This window comes from Peromyscus leucopus, chromosome X (assembly GCF_004664715.2).
Source record: "Peromyscus leucopus breed LL Stock chromosome X, UCI_PerLeu_2.1, whole genome shotgun sequence".
Classification (NCBI taxonomy): domain Eukaryota; kingdom Metazoa; phylum Chordata; class Mammalia; order Rodentia; family Cricetidae; genus Peromyscus; species Peromyscus leucopus.
Genome location: NC_051083.1, coordinates 53497488 through 53511404, shown reverse-complemented (window position 1 = coordinate 53511404; position 13917 = coordinate 53497488). Strand labels below are relative to the sequence as shown.

Sequence of the window (13917 nt, the reverse complement as noted above, 5' to 3'; positions counted from 1 at the left end):
AACTTAGAGAGGTTTCTAAAAAATATTTTACAAATGGCAAAAAATACACCTGAATGATGAAAGTTGTAGGTGATTTTTTTATTTTTACATTGTTTTTTCTACTTAAATATTTTATAATGGGCATGTGTAATTTTTATTAAAATATACAGTTGCCTTAAAAGGAAGCATAAGAGAGTGAAGTTTTATACTGTCTTACTAATGAGTGAAGAGATTAAGTGTTTGCATCCTAGAAATCTTGATACTGCCCCAGGCATTTCAATTTTCTAAAAATGTATAGATACCAAAGGACTGTGTTAAAAGATAATCAAACATTTTAAAAACTTTTTGTTAGGTCTTGGAGAATTTTGTAGACTGTGTTTTGACTGTATTCCTCCTCCTCCATCCACCTCGCCCCAGGTGAGATGCCTCAGTGTAGTAGATAGCTTATCAGTTTTAGAATGGAACTTTTTTCCGGAATCTACAAATGTCTTTCTTCAAAAATACAAAATAAATTATCTGTAGGCATGGAAAAAGAGAGCAATAAACCCTTACATATTATCAATGGAAACCAGTAACTGATGGTTATAGTGATCAACCAGCCAGCCATTTTCTTAAGGTGACTTAGCAAGTTATTGACGATGAAATCATGGAGCATTTTTTAAGAACATTACATAACAGGATTTTTCTTCGCACTTTCTTTTTTCTTTATTTTATTTTGAGACAGGGTGTCACTGTGTAGCTCTGGCTGGCCTGGTTTTTTTTTTGTTTGTTTGTTTGTTTGTTTAAAAAGATTTATTTATTATGTATAGTGTTCTGCCTGCATGTATGCCTACACACCAGAAGAGGGCACCAGATCTCATTATAGATGGTTGTGAGCCACCATGTGGTTGCTGGGAATTGAACTCAGGACCTCTGTAAGAGCAGCCAGTGCTCTGAACCTCTGAGCCATCTCTCCATCCCCTGGCCCAGTTCTTACTATGTGGACCAAGCTGATTTTGAACTCACAGAGATCCATCTGCCTCTATCTCCCAAGTGGTAGGGTTAAAGATGAGCGTCTCCATACCTGGTAACTTTAGCATTTCTTTTGTATCATATATTTGCTTATCTATTACAGACAAAGATGGTAGGTCTTCACCATGGCTGCATGTTGAATCACCTGAGCAGGTGTTTTGTTTCCTTTTGTTTTATTTTTAGAGTATCTCATGACTTACCTTTATCTGGAATGTTACTAGAATTTATGGGGCAAATTCTCCCATGTGATTACTGAAACTTACAAAAGAATATGTTGATGAATTCTAATATAATGTAAAACAATCATTGAATTTTTAAATGTGATTTCCATGAGTTATATATGAGAATATTAAAATAAAAGATTTGTTTTCATGCTTATAACAAGTTAACTATATACTTTTAAAAGAGAAGAGAAATTTTTTTAATTTTTTTTTTCTGAGACAGGGTTTTTCCATTTAGTTTTGGTGCCTATCCTGAATCTTGCTTTGTAGACCAGGCTGGACTCGAATTCACAGAGATCCTCCTGGCTCTGCCTCCCGAGTGCTGGGATTAAAGGCACACACTTCACGCCTGGCCAAGAAGAGAATTTTTAAAACGAGTTCTTTTGTGTCCAGAAATAATTTTATGAAAGCAGAATTCCATTACATCTTTTTCATAGTTACACATTTTTAGGGGAAAATTTACCATCCTTATAATGTCTTCTGGTGAATTGCTGACACTTGACAAACGATAGGTAATTAGCTTTGTTCAATCTTGTCAGTTTTGTGTTGTATGATTTATAAATCTAAGTGAGACGCATTTGTATATAGAAATGTCATGTTCCCCATATTTCTGTATTTTTTCAAGAACTTCCACATAATGATGTCAACATGATCAGATTGTGCATATACTCAAGAGGTAAGGTCTTCTCAACCTCTTAAGAAGAGGTAAGGTCTTTTCAACCTCTTAAGAAGAGGTAAGGTCTTCTCAACCTCTTAAGGTGGTTCTAAGATCTGCAATCCTGTCACCACCCTCCCAGCTTTGTGAACAATTCACTAGAATCTTTTCTTAATCTAGCTTCAGCTTATGATCTGTAGGAAATACCTAGTTTTGCGCAGGCCCAGCACTCCCTAAGTAGGGCCCCAAAGTTCAAATGGGGCAGTTTGGAGACTGGATTTTGTATTGTCTAGTGTTTCTCTTAGGAATCGCATAAGTAGTAAGGCTTTAAAACTTTTTCAGTATCTACGAACTTGAATGAAAATGTATGACTTTCCATCTTTTGAAATGTTTTGATTTCCTTCAGGGTTCCTATGAGAACTTTGAAAATCTTGTAAGTTCATCTCTAGGGGTTGGCAGGATCGTTAATCTGCATCCTCCTGCCTAAATGTTGTTATTGATTCTTACTATGCCTGTCTATAAGCAAGAGAAAAATTATTTTAAGAAGAGGGGATTTCAGTATGTTCATAATTGTATATTATACAATATATATGTAAATGCTGTTTTTTATGCTGTTCCTAATTACAAGATTATTGTAAGATATACATAGTAATACCATCCAGTACTTTCCAACTTGTGATAACAGATCCCACATTGGGTGTTAGGAGGTTATAATATGTTGCCCTTACATATTTCCTTTCCTTCAATTTCCAGTGCTTTAATTCAATTCATGACCTCTCAGTCTTCAGTTTATCTCATTTACTTGGTCTGCCCTCCTTTTTTTGTGATTAACAGAAGATTTATTTATGCAAGAATAGAGTCACCCTTGCCAAACTTAATAGGACATCTTTAAAGTTCGGTTCACTTTTCCTTCCTGGATAAGTCTTTTGTTTCTGTCCCTGTCTGTTTTGAAAATATAGTACCAGAAGATGAGGGGCCCAAATGCCGCCACAGCCCCTAAAAGTGAGTTCTTTGGAGTGGGTCTGTAACTAGGATAAACATTTGTTGATTTTGCATAGGTCCAACGAATCAAGGCAGGGTCAACAATGTGCGATGTGCATTTGGGGTGGTTGTACTGAAGCAGATATTCCCGTTTAAGCCGGGCCCTTAAGCTCAAGCGCTCGACCTGTGCCTTTCGGGTCTCCGGAGACACCCAGAGACATACTCGGCGAGGTCGAGGGTACTGGGGAGAGTGGCCAGGGGTGCGGGCTTATACTTGGAACCCGACATCTTGGCGACCGGCGCTTATACTTGGAACCCGACATCTTGGCGACCGGCGCACTTGGTCTGCCCTCTTATCAGTCAATTATCCTTACTGTTTCCTACTTTAAAATCCACCTGCAGTTTCTCATTTCTTATATACTAAATTCTATAGCGTTGCATTAGACCAATGAGGCAGCCTCTCTACCTTCTCCAGCTTCACCATCCTCTCTTAAAATTCACACATGCTCTACTACAGCCTCACCTGTATCATCTCTGCCTAAAACAGCACCACCACTACCCCCCACCCCCACCCCCCACCACTACACTCCCTCACCACATCAGTGCCTACTTGGCAATGCCTACTTCCACCTCCAGTGGTTCATCTCTGGAAAGCTTTCCTCAGTACTCTCAGGCAAAATGTCTTATTACATCCTGTACATTCTCCTAAGCTGTTGCACATGTGTTTCTGCTGGTTCTTACTGCCAGGTTATTGTCTCTCTTCCTCACAGGCTATGCTACACCATGTAGTGTTGTGTTTAGCTTCATGTTACTTGTGAAAAGCAGAGTTACTAGGGAAATGGGAAGAGATGTAGGATGTACATACTTGAGCAAGGGAATACTTTTTGGAACTTTCAGAAAATCTGAATTTATATTCAGTGGGGGAGATAATTCTAATTAACGACTTTCCAGCCACTGGACAATGTTTCCTAGGATGTCATCTTTAATCGCTCTTGCTATCTTAGTATCAATTGCTTTAGGAGTCTTTAATTAGTTAAACTCATTCTTCTGTTATACACATACATAGTGCATGTTTTATTCTCACCTTCGATTTTTAATTTGTATTTCTTGCTTGCTACTTGGAAGAAATGCTGATCTTTTATTTAGTAGCATTCTTTGTATGCCCTGAGCAGTGACTAGGAACCTGGCTTCTTAACATCAAAGGTTCTTCAGAGTCCTGTTTATGTACTTTCTCTTTACTGGCAGCTATATATTTGTCCTGTTAGTATCACATCTAAATAACCAGAACATTTTAAGAAAGCCTTAGCGTCATGCTTTCTGTATGCATATTTGTTTATTTTTGTGTATTCACTTCCTTAGCCTTGGTATGCACAAAGTGCAGTCTTCCAGAAAGAAGAGTGATGAGACCTGGTTAGCTTTGTCTCTTGTCAGAGTTGTTATGTTTATTGATCATTTGTACTCACTGAAACTGGTGAGAGGTTGAGAGAACTCAGTATAAGTAGGAAAGTGGCTTATGATAGAATATGAAATCCAGACTTACAGAAGAATCCTTAGGAAAGTTTATCTCACCTAGTCTTCTTAGCAGTTAGAACCTCTCCTCTTCCTTCCAAACATAACTGTAGCTAGAGTTTTCCTGCCTGGCCCACAGTCAGGACAAATCTTTGTCACCCGCCAGTCCCACAGCCGCTCAGACCCAAACAAGTAAACACAGACTTATTTTTCTTACAAACTGTATGGCTGTGGCAGGCTTCTTTCTAACTGTTCTTATATCTTAAATTAGTCCATTTCTATAAATCTATACCTTGCCACGTGGCTCGTGGCTTACCGGTACTTTACATCTTCCTTGTCCTGCTGCAGGCTGTCTCCTTCTGCCTTCCGGTTCTTTTATTTCTCCTCTCCTTTAGTCCCGCCTATACTTCGTGCCTAGCCATGGCCAATCAGGTTTTATTTATTGACCAATCAGAGCAACTTGACATACAGACGATTCCCCAGCATAGCCAAGTGCAGACCATCTCAGACACCTGCACTCAGGCCCGTGGTCCTAATCCTCTATGCGGACCTGCTGGGGAAAGCCACGAGGAACCTGAGAACAGGCTCCCACAGGACATACAGAACATCCCACAGCACATAACTAGTGATTATGGTGCACCTAATGAACTGGCAGAAGATTTAGGGCAACAGCTAAGGGTTCCCTATAAGAACTGTGCAGCCTTGATTTCAGGGAATCTATCTTCACCATACACCTTCAAAATGGTTGTTTTCCCATTCCCCATATTAAATATGTTGACGCAATAGTGGTGCAGAGTCTCATTTCTGTTTTGAAGTTATTAGAAGCAACTATAGGAATGCTAGAACAAAGGACATGAGTTTAGATGACTTTTTGGTTGGACCATCACTGTAGTTGGTAATACAGCTATACTTTTTTGCTTCTGCTCTCCCTTTATCAGGTAGAGTGGAAGTGGAGTACAATGTATAGGGCATGAACTCTTGCAAAAGACTTAGCAAATAGATAAGAAACCCTCTAAGTCACACACTGGGGAAAGCTTTGAGTAACCTCTGCCTCTTTTGCCAGCTGTCTCTCCTTTCAAAATCCCATAACAGCCTCTCACCACCACCTCCATTCACTGTTTCTGTTGGCATAACTTTTGTGTTTGCTTTGAAGATCAAAGTTGTTTTATCATAGTGAATTGCCAAGAACATGTCTCCTTGACATGAGACCCCTGAAATGCCTGTTAAAGTGTCAAAAACTCAGTGCCACTGACTCAGTTTTATATGGCATTGCATTTACTAAAAGTGTCTGAATTTCTGTATTTGCAAACACATGGACTGTAAGAGCCATTGTTTTGAAAACCAATGTTAAATTTGGTTCTTTTGATAATCTATCAAATGTTTTAAGGTTATTCTCATGATGTCTGATCTCCATCATGACTTGACATTTTTTTTTAATAAGAAAAGATGGGATATTTGAGGGGAAAACTCTCGAAAGTTAGAATTTGCTAACAATAAAATCAATATGTGTATTATTTGGAAGTTTGGGAACACTTTCTGCTTGCTGAGCTTCTGTATATGGCACCTATTTTATCTAATTGTTGACTATCTGATGAAAAATTTGCTTGAAGCCAAATTTTGAATTTCATAATGCGAATATATTTGTAAAATAGTTCTAAGCAACCTTTTTTTCCTTCAAATTGAGGAGCCAAATCCCTAGGAAAGACTATGTAAAAGCCTTAAAACAATCTGATAATGCTTGCTACACACATTTTTAAAAGTTAGGAATAATTACTGTTCTTCTAAAGTAGACAATCAAAATAAGCAGTTTGAAGGGAAAGATTTGTTGTGTCTTCTAAAGAAGTACTGTACCTTGGGCTACAAAAATCATGTTAGTGATGGTTTAGTTAGTGACTGAAAGCAAATCAATACAGTAGAATAAAATGCAGTTCCACATAACAGCATGTTTGGCTAGCACTAAACATGAAAATGCTTAGTTTTTTAGTTTTAGAATAGTGGCACTGGAATTGGTTTTCCTTTAAATTAAAATACATTATTGACAGAATCATCCATTATCTTTGTTTCTCATTGATCAAGTTAGGAAGAGGGCTAGTCATGTCTTGTTGCTACTTTTTTAGGGACAGTTGGGGAAAATGTCATGAAACTCTCCAGACGTTGCCTTCATTCTCCTCTTCAGGTCTTCCACTGCCAGTGCCCTGTGTCCTTTCAGGATATGTGTGCATTGTTGCTCATTCTGAATGTTGTCAGGACTTTTACTATAAAACAGCAGTGAGATGAATTCAGTGAGAAACCTTAACATGTGCAGGTTTTTTCCCTTCCTTCTGTTATTCTTTAAACAGTCCCTACATTCAGGGGGAAAAAAATCTGTTAAAGACCCCAGATTGCAAAAGCAGTGCCACTTCTGAGAGCTTTGGGGCAATCCTCTGATATGTAATTGCTTTTACATCAGTCATAAGAGAGAGGCAAGAATGCGCTTTCCTTGAACTTAACAGTTTGGGCAATTTTCTATAATCCAGTAAATACAAATTGTAGCTTGATTATTCATCTACGTCTGTCAAGCAAATTTTAATGGATGAATGAATGAGTCAAATCTATGCATGGAAATATACAAATGTGCAAAATCTGGGTCTAATTACCAGGCTGCTGAATTTACACAAGGTCAGGTAAACAAGGCACCAGTGTAATGATTATTAATTGTTAATAATGCCTTTGGGAAAACATTCACATTTTCCTTCTGAATACCTAACAGTTTGCCTTTCTAGTCATTTTAAACTCTCAAAATGTTAGCTGGTCTGAAAAAACAGAAACATGTTTGCCCTACTTTTATCCTTTCCCTCTAATTGCTTACTAATTCTTTTTGAAATAACAGGTAAAATGTAATACATTTTTCAGATCTCTATTGGAAATCAGTTTAATGTGACGGTGAGAGAATTAAGCGAGGTAGTATGCTCACACAGAAGAATGAAATAGCTGCTATCTTTTGTCTCCACTGAAGGGAAGAACATGTGTTCCCCCCCACACACACACACCACTTTTCAAAACCTAGTTGGCATTCTACAACACAAACCTAAGGTGGTGATAAAGGAAAGGAAATCAGAGCGGCTCCCCCCACCATTTACCATAGTAAGCCAATATTTGATTCTGTCTTGATATTCTATAAAATGAATGTTGGAAAAAGAATAATATCGATGAGTAGTTTCCCATGGAAATGTCCAAGGGCTGAAATAATTGAGGGAGTACTTGCTGAGGTTTTTCTTAGTTCAGTAACTCTTGATCACTGCAGTTTGTAGCTGTGCTATCATTAAGGGCTCTCTGTGTCTGGAAGGATACCCCCCTTCCCAGCTTTAATCCAAAAGTCATAAATTGTAGAACTAACATGTCATCTGCAGGTCACTCATGCGAAAACACTGTATCTAGAGAAATCTATCTTCCTGCCAGTGTGCTTTGGAAATCTTTGAATATTTTGCATTAATGGAATTGCTGCAATCTCTTGCTGGGCTGTCTTCTCATCTTCCACATTCAGAAGTTTTCTTCTATGGTTAATCTAAAACCGTTCTCTCTGTTCTAGGCCTCGATTCCTGCTGCACACCTGTATTCAGTGTTATATTTGTGTATTTTCCTTCCTTTATGCTTTTAAACAGAGGTCTGTAAGTAGCACACATTAATTTTTCTGGTGCTCTGTGCTATTTACTTATGGTTGCCTTTTGTAGGTTAGATTATGCTGGATATTAATTAAACTGATTTGGGTAATTTTTGGATGTTAGATTTGTAGATAGCATCCTATCCTATTTGATATACCACTCTGAGACTATTACAAAAACTTTTTGTGTCCTTTGAGAGCTGTCGTGGTTTAATTATATCTCTATGGAACTAGCAGAGATCTTTATGATTTTGAGACATTGCCTTATCTGTCTGTTCTCCCCCACACTTTCCTTTGCAACACTGTCAAATAATTGTTCCTTTCATCAGACCTTGTTTGATTTTCACTGCCAGAATTGTCCTGTCCTTTTGCCATCTCTCTTTAAATTATCCTCAGCCTTAAAGACCCAAGCAAGGCCTTCCCAGCACAGTGGCCCATATCTATAACTCCACATTCAGAAGGTTGAAATAGGAAGGTTGACATGAATTGGAGGCTAGGCTCGGCCACAAGGTAAATTCCAGTCCAATCTGGGCTACAGTGTGAATGAGACTGACTTGAAGAAGGGAGAGGGAGGGAGAGGGAGAGAGAGAGAGACACACACACACACACACACACAAAGAGAGAGAGAGACAGACAGACAGACAGACAGACTGAAGGCTATCTAACTTCTAGGAAGCTTTTTATACATCATACTCACAGAAAGTTACTTTGTTTGCTGAATTCCTGAAGGCTGAATATATCATGTCTTCATCTATTTCTTTAATATTGTCTGTCAGTGTATATTTTATTTGACCAATCGTTTTATTTGCTATAACATTGTGGCTTCTGGAGAGTGTAAGAAAAAAGAATGAATAGTTTTGAGCTGTCATTCCAATACTTTCTTAACACTATCATATGCACAGTTTCATTTAACTCTTGTAGTACTCCTTTAAGGTGGTGTCTTATAAATAAGAAATTTGAACCTTATAGGAAGAAAGTCAGTGGCTGTTAAAAGGATAATTTGTAGACCTGGAATGTAATTTTGGTTCTTTCTGATTCAAAGCCAAATCCCATATATACTTCTCTCTCAAAAAACTTGTTCCACAAATAAGTGACATTTTGCATCTTGATCTATCCCGTTATATAACATTCAAAAACCAAAACAGACATGCAATAATTGATTGAATTTGTGACTGGATGCCTGAATTGATTCTTTTTTTTTTTTTAAATCAAGTTACTATAGGTGTTGTGAATTAGCAATAAAATAATCAAAGCCTTAGTAAGGTCCCACTATATTCTCAGAGAGGACTAGAACATCAGAGATTGGCAGTTGTCTTCCAACCCTAAGACTGTGCTGGAAACAAATTTAAACAAATTTGTCTGTTTAAAATTTTTTTTTCTCTTATTGATCCTGGTTTTTATTGGTATTGTTAAATGTCACTTTTCTTGTTGTTTACATTTCATTTTAATAAAGTAAATCTCATTGTCATAGCAAGAATAACCTGTGTTGCTATCAGCAAACTAATAAAATGTCAGTTTCAGAATAATAAATATTCTAGAGTGTGTACGAAGTGTAAGGAGCATTTTTCCCTCACTCTTAAGGGCTTGCTTCAGGACTAAACCTGGATGCTCACTAAAAAGCCGTGTTCTTACTGACATCAATTTGGAACCTAGTGCTGCATTGTCAATTTGTCTGTAGGATAAGGAAAAGCTGACATTATATCTTACAGAAAATAGAGTTACTATTTACATGTTCTGTGAAAATAGTGAATTTTATGGGCTGTATTTATTCTCAAATAATAATTATAAAGATTAAGAAGAAAGATTGTCTCACCTGAGAATGAAAAGAATTTCACTTTGATGATCACAGCAATGTTACTGAGCTATGGGGATCTGAGGTTTCTTACCAAATTCTCTGCATATTGATAAGTTCAGCCTATTTCTCAAACATTTACTAATGCTATAATGCATTTTCTGTATCTTCCATCTGAATTTTTTACTATTATTGATTGAGGATTCAATTGAGAAATGTGTTTAGAACCCTGCTTTCTGTGGTAATCACAGAAGTCAGTGGGAAGACAAGAAAATTGTATTGAAAGAAATTGTGTGCGTTTGTGTTTTGTGTTTCAGCATAGATTATCTCTGCCAAACTAATAGCTGTCATTTTGTTCTTGTTATATTAGTGGCCTGTAGCTTGCTGCTACTTCTTTTGCCTTCGTTATGCTCCTGACCACTGGCTATTACCATCAGCAAGAAGACCTTTTTAATTGAATATCTAAGTTTGCATGATTCTATCTGAGTGTCACTGGAATTTGATCCATTTCAAATTAGAGAGTCCTTAGTTATGACCTCTCACCCCAACATAATAGCCCTTTAACATTCAGAGACTTTAAAACTTGACTTCTGTTTAGAATTTCATAGCATGCCCATCCTGGGAGGGGGGAATGGAAAATGTATACACTGAGCCTATAGGACTTCCCGTGGTGCTTATTAATCCTTTATGGATCATTTGAAATGTTTCTAGTTTATTTAAGCTTTGCTGCTTGTATCAGATTGTTCCTATGAAAAAAGAAAAAGTGATCATGCTTTGAATTTTTAAAAATGATCTCACTTTCAAGCAAAAGCACTTTTATGCTCCATTAAAGTTGAATTTGCCAAACTCTTACATCGCATTAACACAAGCTTTACTGGATAGGTAAACGTGTTGTTCAAAGACTGACTTGAACTTTACCAAACTGCATATTAAGATTTTTTTCTTTATGCTTCTTATTTCTTAAGTTATTTTAAAATAGACTTGGTAAAATAGGTTTTTCCAAAAATGCTACTTCAATGATAAAATAATTTTTGTCTGACTTAAAGTATTTGATATAATTTGTTAGATAATCATTTGCATATGAAACTAAAAGAAAAATACTTTGAGCAGTTAACATAACGTTTTCATAGTTTATATAGCATCAGTCTCAGCAAACTAAATTTTGTTTCTTTAATTTGTACAAGCGGCTTAATAATTTGTGACAATTAAACATTTGTTACTCAGGTTTATCATACATCTTTGAAAGCTTGGCTTTTTTTAGTATTTGAGTAGGTTATTAGGCAATAAAATGACTGCTATTTCCTCATTTTCAAGTTAGTGGGTATTTTTAATAAGTACAGGTGATCTTTGTGTAGGTTTCTAAATTGTGTTTATTTCATGAAGAGTTTCACCTTACAAATAGTCTTTGACTGTGCTCCTTGTTACCCTGAGTTCTTCAGAGTTCTAGTGTGATTTGCCCCATGCACCCTGCCTACCTTGTTGTTTCTCTTTAGCCTTGAGCTTTGCTGTGTTCTCAGAACGACTGCGCTAGTTTTCGACTTGAAATGTCTTTCTGTTTTTTAAATACATAAAACCTTTACAATGTATGGAATTTGATTTTTATAAAAAATACACATGTATGGTCCTTTTTTTTTTTTAAAGAAGTGATTTACTTCAACATTTGTAGTGAACTTGAAAGTTGTTTTAATGGTAACAAAAATATAATTTTATATCAAGCTAAATCTTTTTCAGCTCTCTTAGATTCCACTTTTTTTAGTGTTGAGAGTCACTGGGGTTTTTATTAACAAGGAAAGTACATTTTCAAGAAATTACTTCTTTAAGGCAAACAACAAATTATAAACACAGAGGGAAAAGGGAACCTTTTATCTGCCTTGTGAAGGAAAAAATCTAAGCAGTTACGTGAAAGACTTAGTAAGTTATTTTAACATTCAGCTTTTCATTTCTAGTGATCGATGGAACCTTGTTAGTAAGAAACTGTATTAACTTTGACATCTAATGTAAAAATCTGCACTGAATTTATTTTTCACTAATTCACTTTCTTCTTGTCTCCTAGTGTTTCCATGACCTTTCAGAAATGTGTAGTTCCATATTTTGTACTACACAAAAGCTACCCCTTAGGTTGCATTGAATAACGCAAAGTTGAATTATGAGCATAATGGCTGTTTTCTGTGGCATTTCCAGTTGAAGCTTACTTTTTCTTTGCTAAGTTCATAAGTGAAGTGTTTTTAATGTTGTTCATGTTAGGGAAAAGGTTAAATAATGCTGGGCAAATGAGAAGACTTGTCTTTGTTGTTTAGTAGAAAGGTGTGTTCTTGTATTTTCATCCCTCTGTCAGCATAGAGAAGGTGCTAGATTGTTCTGGAGCTTTCAGACAGAATTTAAATCAAAAGTTCTTCATTAACTGCCCAGGTAGTGAGAAGATTCTTGTGTCATTATATATTGAAACAAAAAAAATCATTCCAGAATTTGAAAATTGGGAGATAATATGATTTCCCAAAGCCATAATCTTTGAGAAGCTCTAAGAAGAGGCAAGAGAGCAATAATTTGAGTTCTCTGTTTCTAGCAGGAAGCCTAAATAACCCACAGGAAACTGAATAATGGAGACTGAAAAAAAAACTTATAATAGCATCATCTTTCTAAAGATACAATGCTACTTAAGCTTTGCCTTTCATTGTCCAACAGGCCATATAGGTTGGTTAAATATTCAATATTAATGTAATCATCACTGAGTTTTGTTATGAAGGGACATAGAGAAGGTAGTGACATTGTTTTCCATTTTCTGAGTAATAAGCATCACATTATAATTCCTAGATTACCTACCACTAGGCAACTTGATTAAAGTGCACACATATACATGCACACCTTAGAGAAGAAGACCAATATATCCTACGGTGAATTTCATCGGGAAAGAAGATGAATTTGTGTATGTGTAAATTATACTTGTTTCCACATGCATTTGAAGGCAACCTGGGACAGTGATCTTGCTCATTATTATTATCCCATAAATGAGCCAGGGAATATTTATGGGAATATACCCAGAGACTCACAGAGTGAAGAGTGTGCCCAAAGCCCAGGGTCACTGATACAGTAAGTAAGGTGAGCCTCATAAACTGGCCCTTCCTCTGCCTTTCAATTGTTTTGCTTTTTTTTTAACTTGCCTCCTGCAAGGAGGGTTGGGCATAGTGAAGGAAGGCACTGATGGCTTTGGAGCTCTTACCTCTCATAGCCTGGAGGAAGCTAGAGGATTGGCCATCTGATTTACTTAATTACTTTAATTACTGTTTAAAATTTTAAAAAGCCCATTTTTTTTCCAGCCCTTGTAGTGTCTCAGACACTCTTCTAGAATATAGAAGCTCAAAGCTCTATGAACCCATCAGAGTCTAAGAAGCTGGCTGGTGATTTCCTTTATGTTTTCTTCTCCATCTTCAACCTTTTGAACCTCTTCCTCTTGAAGTCATTTTCAACTTGTACTCCAGGTTTCAAAGATAGAATGATAAAATGAGACCTCCCCCAAATGCAACAATTGAAGTGTGTTTTAATATAGACCTCGAATACTGTTTTGTCTTAGTTGACATTCATTTGGTGAAAGAAATTCATATAGATATGATAGTAATACAACCTTTTAGGGAGGATCACTTAATTTAAATTTTTTTTATATGCAGAGACCAGAAAAAAGGCATCAAAGCCCCTAGAACTGAAGTTATAGCCTGTCGTGAGCTGCCTTTTGGGGTTCTGGGGATTGAACCTGTGTCCTCTGGGAGAATAACCAGTGTTCTCCATTGCTAAACTATCTTTCTAGCCCATGCCTGTTTACATGACTCTAAGTATAGCAGTAAAATGTAGAGCCCTATTTCATACTGATGAGTAAAATGACTTGGCTGTCAGGTTTGGGGCCAATTAATAGTATCTTAGTCATCCCCAAAGAATTAATAAAATCCATCTTGTTCTAAGTGGTTTTCCTTCCTTGATGATAGCTTGAAGTCCAGCATGGGGAAATGTAAATCTCTCTGCTGGCTTTCTAATGTACAAGGCCTTCTGAGAGTGTTCCTAGGGAAGAAGGGTTGATTAGGTAGAGACTTCTCTGTTCTTAGGAAATTAGTGGCCTACTCCAGTCCCATTTTCTGCTTTC

General features: G+C 36.8%; 1 protein-coding gene and 1 pseudogene across 1 annotated transcript in view; one reads left to right on the top strand and one right to left on the bottom strand.

Annotated features, from left to right (window-relative positions):
* The window catches only part of Pola1 (DNA polymerase alpha 1, catalytic subunit), a 331476-nt gene that overhangs the window by 188031 nt on the left and 129528 nt on the right, over nt 1–13917 (top strand). The gene's annotated exons all lie outside the window — the stretch shown is intronic.
* On the bottom strand, nt 2690–3135 carry LOC114701567 (annotated as a pseudogene).